Source organism: Callorhinus ursinus, unplaced genomic scaffold (genome assembly GCF_003265705.2).
Source record: "Callorhinus ursinus isolate GAN/ISIS: 27379988/994484 unplaced genomic scaffold, GSC_fseal_2.0 scaffold17, whole genome shotgun sequence".
NCBI classification, from domain to species: domain Eukaryota; kingdom Metazoa; phylum Chordata; class Mammalia; order Carnivora; family Otariidae; genus Callorhinus; species Callorhinus ursinus.
Genome location: NW_027397079.1, coordinates 30,471,978 through 30,485,897, shown reverse-complemented (window position 1 = coordinate 30,485,897; position 13,920 = coordinate 30,471,978). Strand labels below are relative to the sequence as shown.

The window sequence follows — 13,920 nt, the reverse complement described above, 5'->3', positions numbered from 1 at the left end:
GTTATTTGTCTCCCTGGTTGTATGTAGTGTTTGCCATCAGCACACAATTCTAGGGGATCCACAATGCATGGGAATTCACTAATACTCAAAATGAGTGCAAGGTAAGCTTCTTATGTCTATGACTGAGTAAATAAGGGTACTAACAGCCCTAAGAAGCAACACTATTAGAATCAAACTTGCTTTGAATTCAGAAGGCTAAAATGGCAAAAATTAGTGTTACCCTCAAAGACTTAAGGAATATAGAGGTAGTAGTCCTCATCACATCCCCACTGAATTCACCAATCTGATCCTTGTGAAAACAGGACAGAACATGGCAGATTATGATAGACTACATAAACTTAACCAACTGGTAGGCTCAATCACAGCCAATGTGTTGGAAGTGGGATTTTCACTAGAACAGATCTCTGAAATTTGTCATACAGCTATTGAATAGCATACGCATTCTTTCAATGCCCATCAAAAAGCTCTTTTTATTCACCTAGAATAAACTGCAAAACATATATATGTTTTAGGATTTTGCTAACTTTCCTCTTTCTGTCATAATAGAATCATAGGGACCTTGATAATCTTGACATTCTGCAGAATATCACGCTGATCTCTTACAGTGATGACATAATGCAAATTAAATCTGGTGAATAAGAAGTAAAAAGTATTCTAGATAAGATCTGGTATGATACAAGTGTGATTGGGAGTGGGAGATACTCTGTACATATTCAGGAACCTTCTAAAATTTTTAGTAACCAATAGCCTACAGCATTTTGGGATATCCCCTCCAAGGTAAAAAACAAATTATTTCACCTTATACTTCTGACTACTAAGAAAGAGACACAATACTTGTCAAACCTCTCCATATTTTAGGGAGAGCATATACCACACTGGGAAATATTGATCAACACATTTGTTGAGCAACTTGAAAATCTGCCAATTTTGAGTGGTGACCAGAACAAGGGAGGCCTCTGCACCATGTTCTGGTCTGAAGCACCTGGTCCTGCTACTTGGATCATACAATCTGGCCTATCTAAAATGGCTATAAGTCTCCATAGTAGACCAGGATGGATTGTAGAATATATCCCAAGCACCAAAATTTGAGTTGCAATGCAGATTCCTAAGGTTCTAGAGTGAGAGCATGCCATTTGAAGAAGAGAATTATTCACTGTTTAAAAAACAGCTCCTCAGAGATTTGAATAAGCAAGACGGTGAAATAGGAAGCTTTGTTCTACCACAGAGATACATATACAGTGCAACAAACCTTTATGAAAAATAAAGAAACCAATTAAAAAGTAATAGTAACAAAAATAATCACAAAACCAAGAATAGCTACACTGAAACAGATGAGAAAAGCCATTCAATTTTATCCACAATAGCTTTAACCCAAGCCAGCACAGCATGGTACAATGAGGAGAAAATGCCCAAACTGTAGTTTTCCCTTGGGAGGAGAGACAAGACTGGACTGTAGGTCTGAAGTTCTGGCTATTCGGGGCTGCCTGAGGGACTGGTTTCTGTTTCATCTAACTCAGAGCACCAGTGGAGAACTGGCCTAGTTTGGAAGTCTGGGCATCACTGAGGACCGAGGAAACTGGCAGTTTCCTGCAGCACCAGAAGACTGCAGTGCCACAGACAACTTTAAGATAGGTCATTTGACTTTCTCTGACTGACTTATTTCACTCAGCATAATACACTCTAGTTCCATTCATGTTGTTGCAAATGGCAAGATTTCATTCTTTTTGAATTATATATATATATACATACATATATATATATATACACACACACACACACACACAAAACATCTTTCTTCATTCATCTGTTGATGGACATCTGGGCTCTTTCTGTATCTTGGCTATTGCAACATTGCTGCTATAAACATTGGGTGCAAGTGCCCCTTCAAATCACAATTTTTGTATCTTTTGCATAAGTACCTAGTAGTGCAATTGCTGAGTTATTGTTCTATTTTTAACTTTTTGAGGAATCTCCATCCTGTTTTCCAGACTGGCTGTACCAATTTGCATTCTCACCACTCACTCTTGGGTGGAATTTAAGAAACAAAACAGATGAGCATAGGAGAAGGGAAGGAAAAATGAAATAAGATAAAAACAGAGAGGGAGGCAAACTATAAGAGACTCTTAACTATAGAGAAAAACTGAGGGTTGCTGGAGTGGGGGAGGGGGGATGGGCTAATGGGATGAGGGGCACTAAGGTGAGCACTTAAGGTAATGAGCACTGGGTGTTATACACAGCTCATGAATCACTAAATTCTGCCCCTGAAACTAATAATATACTGTATGTTAACCAACTTACTAACTTGAATTTAAATAAAATGTAATAAATAAATAAATAAATAAATAAATAAATATCTCAAAAAAAAAAAGGTCATTTGAAATTATGGAGTCAGAGGAACAAACAGAAAAAAGAATGAAAAGTAAAGAAAACCTAGGGGACTTTCAAATGAACCAATGTATGCATTATAGAAATCTGTAAAAGAGGCTAGAGGAAAAAATAATTTATTTGAAGAAATAATGGCCGCAGACCTCTCAATCTTAGGGAGGAAATGCACATCCAAATTCAAGAAGCTCAAAAAACTTGAACTAGGATAAACCTCAAGAGACACACACAAAGACATATTATAATCAAACTTTTAAAAGTCAAAGGCAAAGAGAGAATTTAGAAAGCAGTGAAAGAAAAGTGACTTATCACATTCAAGCTCCCACAAGATTATCAATAGATTTCTTAGTAGAAATATTAGAGGCAAGAAGGGAAGTAGATAACACATTTAAAGTGCTGAAAACAAAACAAACTACCAACCAAGAATACTATATACAGTAAACTGTCCCTCAAAAATGAAGAAATAAAGACCTTCCAGATAAAAGCTGAGGGAATTCATACCACTGGATCTGCCTTGTAAGATGCTAAACAAAGTTCTCTACGTTGAAATGAAAGGATGCTAAACAAAAACACAAAAGCATGCAAAAATATAAAGCTCTTTGGTAAAAGTAAATATATAGACGAATACAGAATCCTGAAATACTATAATGGTGGTCCATAAATCATTTTTAATTCTGGTGTAAACTTTAAAAGATAAAAGCTTAAGAATGACTATAACTATAAAAATATGTTAATGAATACAAAATGTAAAAGATGTAATTTGTGACATCAATAACTTAAAGTAGGGGGAGTTTAAAGGAGTAACATTTTGTATATGATTTCAATTAAGTCATTTTTAGTTTAAAATAGATTATTGTAGGGGTGCCTAGGTGGCTCAGTCAGTTAAACAACCGACTCTTGATCTCAGCTCTGGTCTTGATCTCAGGATCATGAGTTTAAGCCTTGCATTGACCTCCACTCTGGGCATGGAGCCTACTTAAAAAAATAAAATAGATTATTATAAGATGTTTTATATAATCCTCATGGTAACCACAAAGGAAATACCTATAGAAGATACACAAAAGAAAATGAGAAAGGAACCAAAGCATGTAACCTAAAAAAATCAACAAAATAAAGGCAGCAGGAAAGGAAAAGAGGAATAAAATAACTAAAAGACATACAGAAAGCAATGAACAAAATGGTAATAATAAGTCCCTCCCTATTAATCATTAATTGCTTTAAATGTAAATGGGTTAAACTCCCCCAATCAAAAGATATAGAGTGACTGAATAGATTTTATTTTATTTTTATTTTTTAAAGATTTTATTTATTCATTTGAGACACAGAGATACAGACAGAGAGAGAGCATGAGCAGGGGGAGAGGCAGGGGGAGGGGGGAAGCAGGCTCCCTGCTGAGCCAGGAGCCTGATATGGGACTCTATCCCATGACCCTGGGATCATGACCCGAGCCGAAAGCAGATGCTTAACCATCTAAGCCACCTAGGCGCCCAAGACTGAATAGCTTTTAAAAGAACAAGACCCAACTAAATACTATCTGCAAGGGACACATTTTAGCTCTAAGGACATACACAGGCTGAAAGCAAAAGGATGGGAAAGATAACCAAAAGAGAGCAGAAGTGGCCATATTTATGTCAGAAAACATAGACCTTAAGTCAAAAACTTTATAAAAGCCAAAGAAGGATAAAATGGTAAAAGGGTCAATTTACTAGGAATCTCTAACAATTATAAATACATATGCATCTATAGAGAGCATCTAATAGAGAGCACCCAAACATATGAAGCAAACACTGTCAGAACTGAAGGGAGAAATCAAGAGTAACTCCAATAATGGTGGGAGGTTTCAGTACCCCATTTTCAATAATGGACAGAATGACTAGACAGATCAACAAGGAAAGAGAGGATGTGACTAACACTATAGACAGATTAGATGTAACAGATATAAACAGAACACTCAACATTGCCAGAATACATATTCTTCTCATGTGCATATGGAACATTCTCTAGGACAGGTCACAGGTTAGGCTACAAAATATATCTTAACAAATTTAAAAAAAGTGAGATCATACAAAGTATCTTTTCTGATCACAATGAAATGTAACTAGAAATCAATAGCAAAAGGAAAACTGGAAAATTCAAGTAATTCAAGTTAATGGAAATTAAACAACACACTCTTGAAAAACCAAGACTGAATCATTATGAAATAAAAAATATGAACAGAACTATAACAGTTAGGAATATTGAATCGATATTCAAAAACTTCCCAACAAACAAGAGCTGATGAGACCAGATGGCTTCACTGGAGAATTCCACCAAAAATTTAAATTAACACCAATCCTTCTCAAACTCTTACAAAAAAATAAAGAGGAGGAAACATTTCCAAATTCAATTTAAGAGGCCAACATTATCCTAATACCACAATTAAAACACTATAAAAAAAAGATACAGACCAACATACTTGATTAATACTGATGCAAAAATCCACAACAAAATATTAGCAAACTGAATTCAACAGCACATTAAAAGGATTATACACCATGACTCAGTGAGATTTATTCCTGAAATGCAAGGATGGTTCAATATGGAAAAATCAATCAATATAATACACCACATTAACAGAATGAAGGGGAAAAATCACATGATCATTTCAATTAGACAAAATTAAACACTCTATAATGATAAAAACACTCAACAAACTAGGAAGAAGGAAATTACTTTAACATAATGAAGGCTACAGGCGTAAAACCCACGTACAAAAAGCCATTATATATGGTCTATGTCCATTATAGATAGAATCCATGGGATCAAGAACAAAAGAATTGAAGTAGGAGTGACTATTCTTACAATCATGTTCAGTGACCAATTTGGAATTTTATGCTTTCTGTCTCTACACCAGGTTCTGTGGGATTATATGTTCTATTCCTGGAATGGAAGGCTTATTACCAGGGGACAGTGTGTGGGTTTCACTAACCCCAAAGTTACTGCTACCACTTAGTCATTTGGGGCTATTCATGCCAGTAGACCATAAGGTGAAGAAGAAATCCTGCTTGGAGTATTTGACCACCATGAAGAGATACTGTTGCTACTGTACAATGATGTCAAGGAAAAGTATGTCTGGCATTCAGGAGATTCACTGCGGGAGCCTGCTGGTATTCAGTGCCCAGTGATAACCATGAATGGGTAGTTGCAGCAAGTGAGTCTGACAAAAGTCCAAAAAATGGGAGGATTAGAAATTTCAGAAATGAGAGTCTGGGTCATCTTGCTGGCAACTGAAAGCAGCTGAAATGAATGTAGAAAGCATGGTAGAGGAAAATGATAACTATTACTGATGAAGTAGGGACTAGTTAAAGCAATGGGACTGTAGATAGCTCCACTTATCATCTTGTTATGTCTTTTTCTCCTTAATAAATTTTGTGTGGCCACAACTTTGAAGCATCCCTAACACAACAAAATGAACTCAATATGGGACATGAGTGGACCTGAGAAGTACAAAGGATGATTGTAGCCAATGTCTTTGCTGCTCAGCTCCTATCCTCTCAGTGCTCACTGTCCCCAGACACACCTGCAGGTTTGTACATGAAGCACAGCTTCTTTTTTTTTTGAAAAGTCATTCTGACTGAGAGCTTTTTCTGGCCATCAGAACATGTTAAACCCACATAGGATGGGCTGAGAGGAACTGGGACTAAAAGCTCTGCCAGCAGCTCCAACAGATGACAAACAGAGTTAGTAGACACATACCTAGGCTTTCTTGCTTTTGGGTAGAGCCGCTTTGAGATATGATTGTCACTCAGCAGTCATCAGTAGGCCTGAAGACTAATTGCTCACAGTGGCTGATTAGTTAATAACACCTTTCTTTCGCCTTAATTCCCTTCCTTCTGGAATGGCCTCCCAAATAAACTGGCACTCAAATCCAATTCATGGCCTGGGGTTCTAAAGGACTACAATTTACAAGAGACTTTTAACCCAGGTCCACCTGAAACCAAACCATGAACTCTTTAAGCACTATGGTATCCTTCAATGTCCCATAAAATGTGGCCTATGGAATAATTGCCTTAGTATTACCTGGTGACAACTGTTTAAAATGAAGATTCCCATATAGTCAATGGTATTGTAATAGCATTGTACTGTGAGAAGTGGTAGCTACACTTGTGAGCATAGCATAATATATAAAGAAGACGAATTACTATGTTGTCCACCTGAAACAAATGTAATATTGTGTGTTAACTATATTCAAATAAAAAAATTAAAAAGAAATGAAGAGGTAGAAGGAAAATAAACAAAACAAAACAAAATAAATAAAATAAGATAAAATAAAATAAAATAAAAATAAGATTCCCAGGCAGATGGGTCTTAAAAATTCTGGAGCTTAAAAATGACTTCAGTATTTTGAATCTCAGTTAAGATTTCCAAGGCTGAGGAGGATTCTCTTTCTACATGTACTAATTACATATCATTTCAAGTCACATAGACTGTCCCTAAATGATTTTCTACATTTTTATTTCATGTATGTATGTATGTTGCTTATACTATATGCTTATTCTTATGGATATACTTTGGTTTCTCATAGCAGATCAAGAGTATTCAACAAGCTAAAGTAGGAAAATTTCCTAATGATAGAAAAACAAAATTCAAGGAGAAGAGAAAATGTCTTGAAGCAATGGATTTTTGATCCTTCATTCTCCATCTACCAACAATTTCCCATGAGGCCCTGAAAAGGCCAGTTAACCTCTTAGTGTCTGTGCTTCCTTATGTGTTAAATGGGACTCATAACCTTATGATGTAAGGGCACTAAACAGATGAATTATTTAATATTAGATGATCTATAATCTGCCACACAATATTATTTTGAAGATGCCCATACATTATTGATAGCTGAAGGCACTTATCTTACATTATTAGAATATGCAGTCTCTCACAAATTTCAGATATTATATACACTTTTTAATAGGTGGCAATAAGATACATGCTGTGAGATATTTTTAGCTAAAGTGAGTTAATCCTAGCTGACCTACACTGAAATGTTTAAGGGCTCTGTGAAAATGATGAACCTAATCTTCATAGTGGGTAATAAATATTACTGTATTTATTTGTAGTTCAATAAGACTTTGGCATTCAGGGATTTGATATCCTAGTATGTATTCTTTATAAACAGTCTCAGAGATTAATGTCCCAGAGTAACCTGCAGTTCTGTGGTGGCATCAATTTGAATTGTACACACTAAGAGCCTGATAGGTGGGAGCCAGTCTCAACGGCACTGAGCAAAGCTAGCTAGCTTCTCTTCATATGCACTCAGCTTAGCCCTGTCCTCTTCTCTCAGAGGTAGTAGCTGTTCTTAAGTGATAGAACCTTGGTATATTTGTGAAAAATGGCTCTTCTGGGAGAAATAAGCCATTGCTAGTGCTGGTGATGAAACTGAGGCAGTCTAAGAAGTGCCTATTCTTAGTCAGAAAAGAGAGATTTTTAATAAATTAAGGAGCGGAATGTTGCAGGTGGCAGATTTAAAGCCATGACACAATGGAGTCCACCAAACAGGTATATGAGAACCAGAAAAATCACTTCATGAAATTACTTGAGCAAGCGTCCTCACCAAATCAAAATGTCATTCATTTGTGCATTTTTATTCTTTTTTAAAAATGGTTAATCTGAGGGTCAGAAAAGAAGTTTTCATTTTCAATTTTACTTTGTAGTATTTTGTAGGAGAGGTTATATGTTAGGGTAGTGTCCTTTCTCATTTCTTTTATCAATTTTAATAGTGTCTTAGCTAATTTTTCTGCATTTTTGTAGGAGGAAATCACACAATTTCCAAATGAAAGTGGTTACCTCCTACTGTCTGACATTTGAACCATTACACTCATTTTGTTGTACTGTATGAGCACTTCAGAAAGAATGTTAAAAATAGAGATACCTGACATGTTTCTATTGTTCTTAATTTGAATAGGAATATTTATGGGGTTTCTCAATGTGTATTTTGTAGAACAATTGCCCTCTTTAGAGAAAGAAGTCTATGATAAATTAAACTTTAGAAATATGCCACATGTTGTTCCCATGTTAGAAAGTCAAAGAATATATTCACTTACTTATTAAATGTGCTGAGTAGCTCTACAGTTTAATCTTCTACAGTTTATTTAATCCTGGGGTAAACAATCCTCCAGAAATTAAAAAAAGAGATAACAATTTTTAATGTCTTATGAAGCCAACATAATTTTGATACCACATTAAAGTGAAAAAATATTTAAATAGGTTACCAGTTTTTAATCTCATTCTTTTTTAATTTTTTAAATTTTATTTTATTATGTTATGTTAATCACCATACATTACATCATTAGTTTTTGATGTAGTGTTCCATGTTTTTAATCTCACTCTTAAGCAAATTGGCAGATATGTCATCATTCAAAGTGAGAGCAGCAGTGGTAAGGAAAACCTCTACCACAATGTCTCCAGTGGTCACTACAGAATGGAAACCAAGCCTTCTAACCATTGAAACAAAGTCATAAATGAGAGCTTTCCAAAGTGAACAATTTCCATAAAAATAATATGAACAACTATTGTGTTAGAGATTGCCACTAAATTTTGTTGATTACTGAGACAAAATTTACCTATATCTCATCTTGCAGGCTTATGGATTAGTTTAGTCGAAGAATCATAAGGCAAAATGTATAAAACTTTGATACCTTTGCAAGTAGTTTTCCTGTTTGAACCATGATATCTTTAATTCTTTGTACATGATTGCAATTATGATCCATGATCTTCCATTTCAGATTATTTTATTCATCAAAGCTACCTTCCTGTCCACAAGGAATTGACTGCATAATAAACTTTATAAAGTCAAACTTATGAAATACATTTATACAAATAAAAATCCCTTTTCTCTTTCATAACTTCGTATAAAAGGTAGTTTTAAAATGTTTAAAAATTTGCCATTGCAGTTTGCTTCTATTAGTTACATCTCTATTCTTCAGTGATATGTGCTTAAAGTACTCTTTTTTTTAAACTTTATTTTTCTTTTTTTAAGATTTTATTTATTTATTTGACAGAGAGAGACACGGCGAGAGAGGGAACACAAGCAGGGGGAGTGGGAGAGGGAGAAGCAGGCTTCCCGCGGAGCAGGGAGCCCGATGTGGGGCTCGATCCCAGGACCCCGGGATCATGACCTGAGCTGAAGGCAGACGCTTAACGACTGAGCCACCCAGGCGCCCCCCCTTAAAGTACTCTTTTGCTTGTTTTTTGGTCAAGTTTTGAGATCATACATCCAGGTTTTTTCACTGTATTTTGAGACAGTCTGTATATTTTGTTAATTATCTATCCTCCAAAGATTTAAAGACTTCACATGTTAAATGTACACTGTAATAATATTGGATAACCTTTTAAATTTCCTTTTCTATTTCAGTCATATTTATTGGTATATTTAGGTTTTCTGCATTCTCTTTAATCAATATTGGTAATGTTTATTTTCCTAAAAAGTATCATTATTTCCAGATTTGGAAAATCCAAGAAATATCTTTCATTTGTGGTTATAATAAAAAGTACCCTGTACCACTTTCTCACTAACCTTTTCCTCATGTTAGGAAGGAAATAGAAAGAAGAAGGGAAAGACAGTGATAGTAGTAAGAGCAAAGGTGGACTGAAAGACACCCACCGTAGGAGAATGGAATAGAAAAAGTTGCTTTATTATTCTTTTCTACAGACTTCTTATTAAAAGACAAGTTATTATATAAGAAAAGTGAAGGTAGATATGCAAGGTAAAGGATATGCTCTCAAAGATTTAGGCAGGCCACTGTTACCCAAATTTCTTCAACTATACTATAAAAAAAATTTATACTAACTATATTCAACTTTTGATATGAGGATTAGGTAAAATATCCTATATTTCTCTGAAATACAATCCTACACAAATATAAACTAGTAGTATTATTTTATAAATTTCATATGTTCCAATCCTGACTCATCCTCCTCTAGCAAATTTCCATTTTAAATGATAAAAGATTATTTTTTTTCTTGGGGAAGATGACCCAAAATTGTACCAGTTATCGATGGCAGGTTCTGGCTGACCACAGGACTAGCCAAGAAAAAAGCGCTTATAAGATCAGAGAAACATATGCATATATATTATATATATATCAGTGTATTATATTTATTATCTGTATATACACATATATATTACATATACATATGTATACACATGTATATATACATGTATATATGTAATATACATGTGTATACATACATATATATTACATATATTATATATACATATTATATATATTATATATATTATTACTGAAAAGGAGTTATAATCACCAATATTGGTCTTCTAGATGAATTTTTAAAAATACTTTGGCAAATAATTACAACTTTGGAACTACTACTGCCCTCCTTAAAAAGAGTCAGTACTAAGTGTAAAAAGAGGAATAAATATTTAAGAGATGTGATACCTTGACAAGAAATGTGATCAAAAGAGAGAAAGATATTGGCTTGCAGTCCAACTACCTATCTTCTGTTCATTAACCCTTCTATCTAACTTCCCCCACTCCTGCCTCCATGATCTAGGCATTTTGTGGTTGGTTCTCCGGTAATAGCTGCTGAGAAAGTTAATTGATTTTTTTCCTATTTCTAACATCATCTCCCTCTTGTTTTGCATTTCATCTATTGTTTTGTTAACAGTGGCAACATTTCACTTGTAAGGAGGGCTTATACTTCCTGAAAGCCATCATTTTAGACATTTAGCAAATGTCACTTTCTTTAGCCTATACTCCTGTGGGTGGCAGACAGTGTTTTGTTCATTCAAAGCATGAGCTGAGGGTGCCTGGGTGGCTCAGTCAGTTAAGTGTCTGCCTTTGGCCCAGGCCATGATCCCAGGGTCCTGGGATCAGTTATGCATTGGGCTCCCTGCTCAGCAGGGAGTCTGCTTCTCCCTCTGCCCCTCCCCTCCTCTCGTGCTCTCTCTCTCTCTCTCAAAAATAAAATCTTAAAAAAAAATAAAAGCATGAACTGAGAACCAAGAAAAAAAAAAGGTGTACTTAATTGAAGCCCAAAGTGTTAAGACCATGGAAATATCATTCTGCAGCTCATTAAAACATCTATGGAAGTGTATTTCTCTAGAGAAAAATAACCAAATGAAATGTCCAAGCTCCATGCTATCTCTAGGCATCAGTTTGCATAGCTGGAGAGAATGGAAATGTGGAGGAAGGGGAATAGTGCTAGTGGTCCTATAGAACTTTGGATTCATCTGCATATCAGATGCCCCAAACTGGGGACATCACATTAAAAATGAACTTCATGAATTTCATGAGCTTATATTCGAGAGTGAGTATGACAAGGAGGACCATCTTATGAATGTAAAATATTTAGATAGGCAGAGGCAACAGATGCACAATAATGGCTGTGTTACAGAGGTGCAAATCTAATTTTCTCATATCTTCCTTCTTCCTCACTGAGTAACCCAATTTCTTAAGATAAAATGACTGAGATGGTTCAGTAAAGACCAAGAAAATCAGATGAACAACTGTAAATAATTGACCTACACTGTGACCTACACACAGAGTTACATGACACTTGGGAAACTATTATTTGTATAATATTAAATTTACAAATCACCTTAAAACCAGATCCTTACATTCTTCCTATGCTCGAGGTATTATTTTTGACTATTTTTCCACTTTTCAAATGGAATAAACAAACCAAGACTCAGAGATATTCAATGACTAGTCCTTTGCTTTAGAGCTACTATGCACAGAGCTGGGACCCAAACCCAGGTGGACTAGCTCCAAATCCCATGCTTTCCCTGCCTTTATGTGGGAAGGTACAACCCACCCATATGAAATAACAGAGAATTAAGCAGAACACATAAGGGAAACACTAGGTGAGTGTCCTCACTCTGCTGACAAGGTGCAGCTGGTGGGTCAAGACAGCATATTTGACTATTAGCAGCTGACTGAAGCAACTCCGAGACTAGCTTGAAGGATTCTTATTGACCTCATATAGCAGTATACCTATATGAAAAATACTGTTATATATGTCTGTAAAACATGTATTGATTCAATCTGCAAGCAATGCTTGGATTTGCCTTCCACTTGTGGCTGACATATGGACCCAGTGCAGCTAAAGATTATTCAGGCTCCTTTGGTCCTGGTTATTCTTTACCTCAAAAGGTAAACAAAATCCTGTAACCCTCCCTTTCTCATGCATCACTTCAGGTATTTTTATTATTATTAAAATGCCTGAAAGTTGGAACATTCAAAGGAACCCCCACCCCTCGGGTTTGGAGGACTTTATTGAGTGCTCTCTGAACTTGGGATTTAGACTCAAAGACTCTATTTCTTATAATTATCATTGTTCCTTACTGAATTTTCCCAAAAGGTATAGAAGTTGGTCCTAAAACATTCAGATCATCAAAAAGGATGAACAGATTTTCTAGGTAACTCTTTCAGCCTGTTACAAATTACTTTTTAGGAAAGGACATAAGATTCTTCTCTCCCTTATAATAAATGCCAGCTCTTGGATCATTGTTTCTAAACCATGATTAGAGCTATCCTGAGAGCCTCATGCCAGGTTCCTTCGGCTTTCTACATTAGCATATAGTTGCATGGTTTCTTTGTTCCAAGAAAAAGCCCTAAGACAACTCTGCTGTCAAAAATAAGTTTTTCCCTAAGTAGGAGGTCAATAGCATCTCCATAACCCCGGCTAAGAAGAAGAAATGAGATGCCAAGTGTGACACCCACTAATCATCTACCTTTCAGGGCTTGATTGGGTAATTTTCTCCAAGAATGAAGAAGCTGACAGAAATGCTTTCAAGATGGAAAGTGGGCTTGTAAACCTGCCTGACTTATTATTCTCTGCCTGAAAGCAATAAACATCTGTTTTCTTGATAAAGTAACCAGGTTCATATTTGAGGAGAACAAGGCTATAGTTGGCCTCCAATTATTGATTCTTCTTGAGAACACTACTTTACCCCAAACCCTCTAGATTCCATGACACAGCCTGTCAATAGCCCAAATTCCATTCCATGAGACATTTTTTCATGCTATAAAATGTTGGAGAATAGGTAATAGCTGTTCACTTTGATGGAGATATTGGAGTAAGGCCAAAGCTTAAGGAAGAGACTATTCCTCATATATAAACAAGTCTTACTCCTGAATATCCAGAATTCATTTCCTTGGACTTAGATAAGTAGATAGGTCTAGAAAGAGATGGGATTTTTGTCTTGTGGGGTGTGTGTGTGTGTGTGTGTGTGTGTGTGTGTGTGTGTGCGCATGTGTTTGTGTGTATTGTGTCTGAGTCTTATTATCATACTTAGAACACTCAGACTCTTGGTTCTTGACCAACAGAAGCTTATTCTATTACTACCATTTTAAAACTATAATAAAACAAACTATTCTTTTATTCATTCATTTATTCAGCAAAATTTTTTGAGTATCTCTATGTGCCAGACAATTTTTCAGGTACTTAAAAATATTAAGAAACAAAATACAATAATCCCTCTCCTCCTGGAAACTTAGATTATAGGCAATAAGTAACAGGCATAGTAAAGAAAGAGATTGCACA

At 35.5% G+C, this 13,920-nt stretch overlaps 1 long non-coding RNA gene across 10 annotated transcripts in view; it reads right to left on the bottom strand.

The window, feature by feature from the left end:
• Positions 1-13,920, bottom strand: part of LOC112834678 (uncharacterized) — a 161,636-nt gene that overhangs the window by 112,794 nt on the left and 34,922 nt on the right. For 4 of the 10 annotated variants that reach the window (XR_012381153.1, XR_012381155.1, XR_012381157.1 and 1 more), the window contains exon 4: positions 8,457-8,525. The exons of 4 other annotated variants lie outside the window; for them this stretch is intronic. This is a non-coding gene — a long non-coding RNA (uncharacterized lncRNA). Of the gene's footprint in view, positions 1-6,441; positions 6,576-8,456; positions 8,526-13,920 lie in introns of all 10 variants that reach the window. 2 more of the 10 variants (XR_012381154.1, XR_012381160.1) reach the window with 1 other exon arrangement.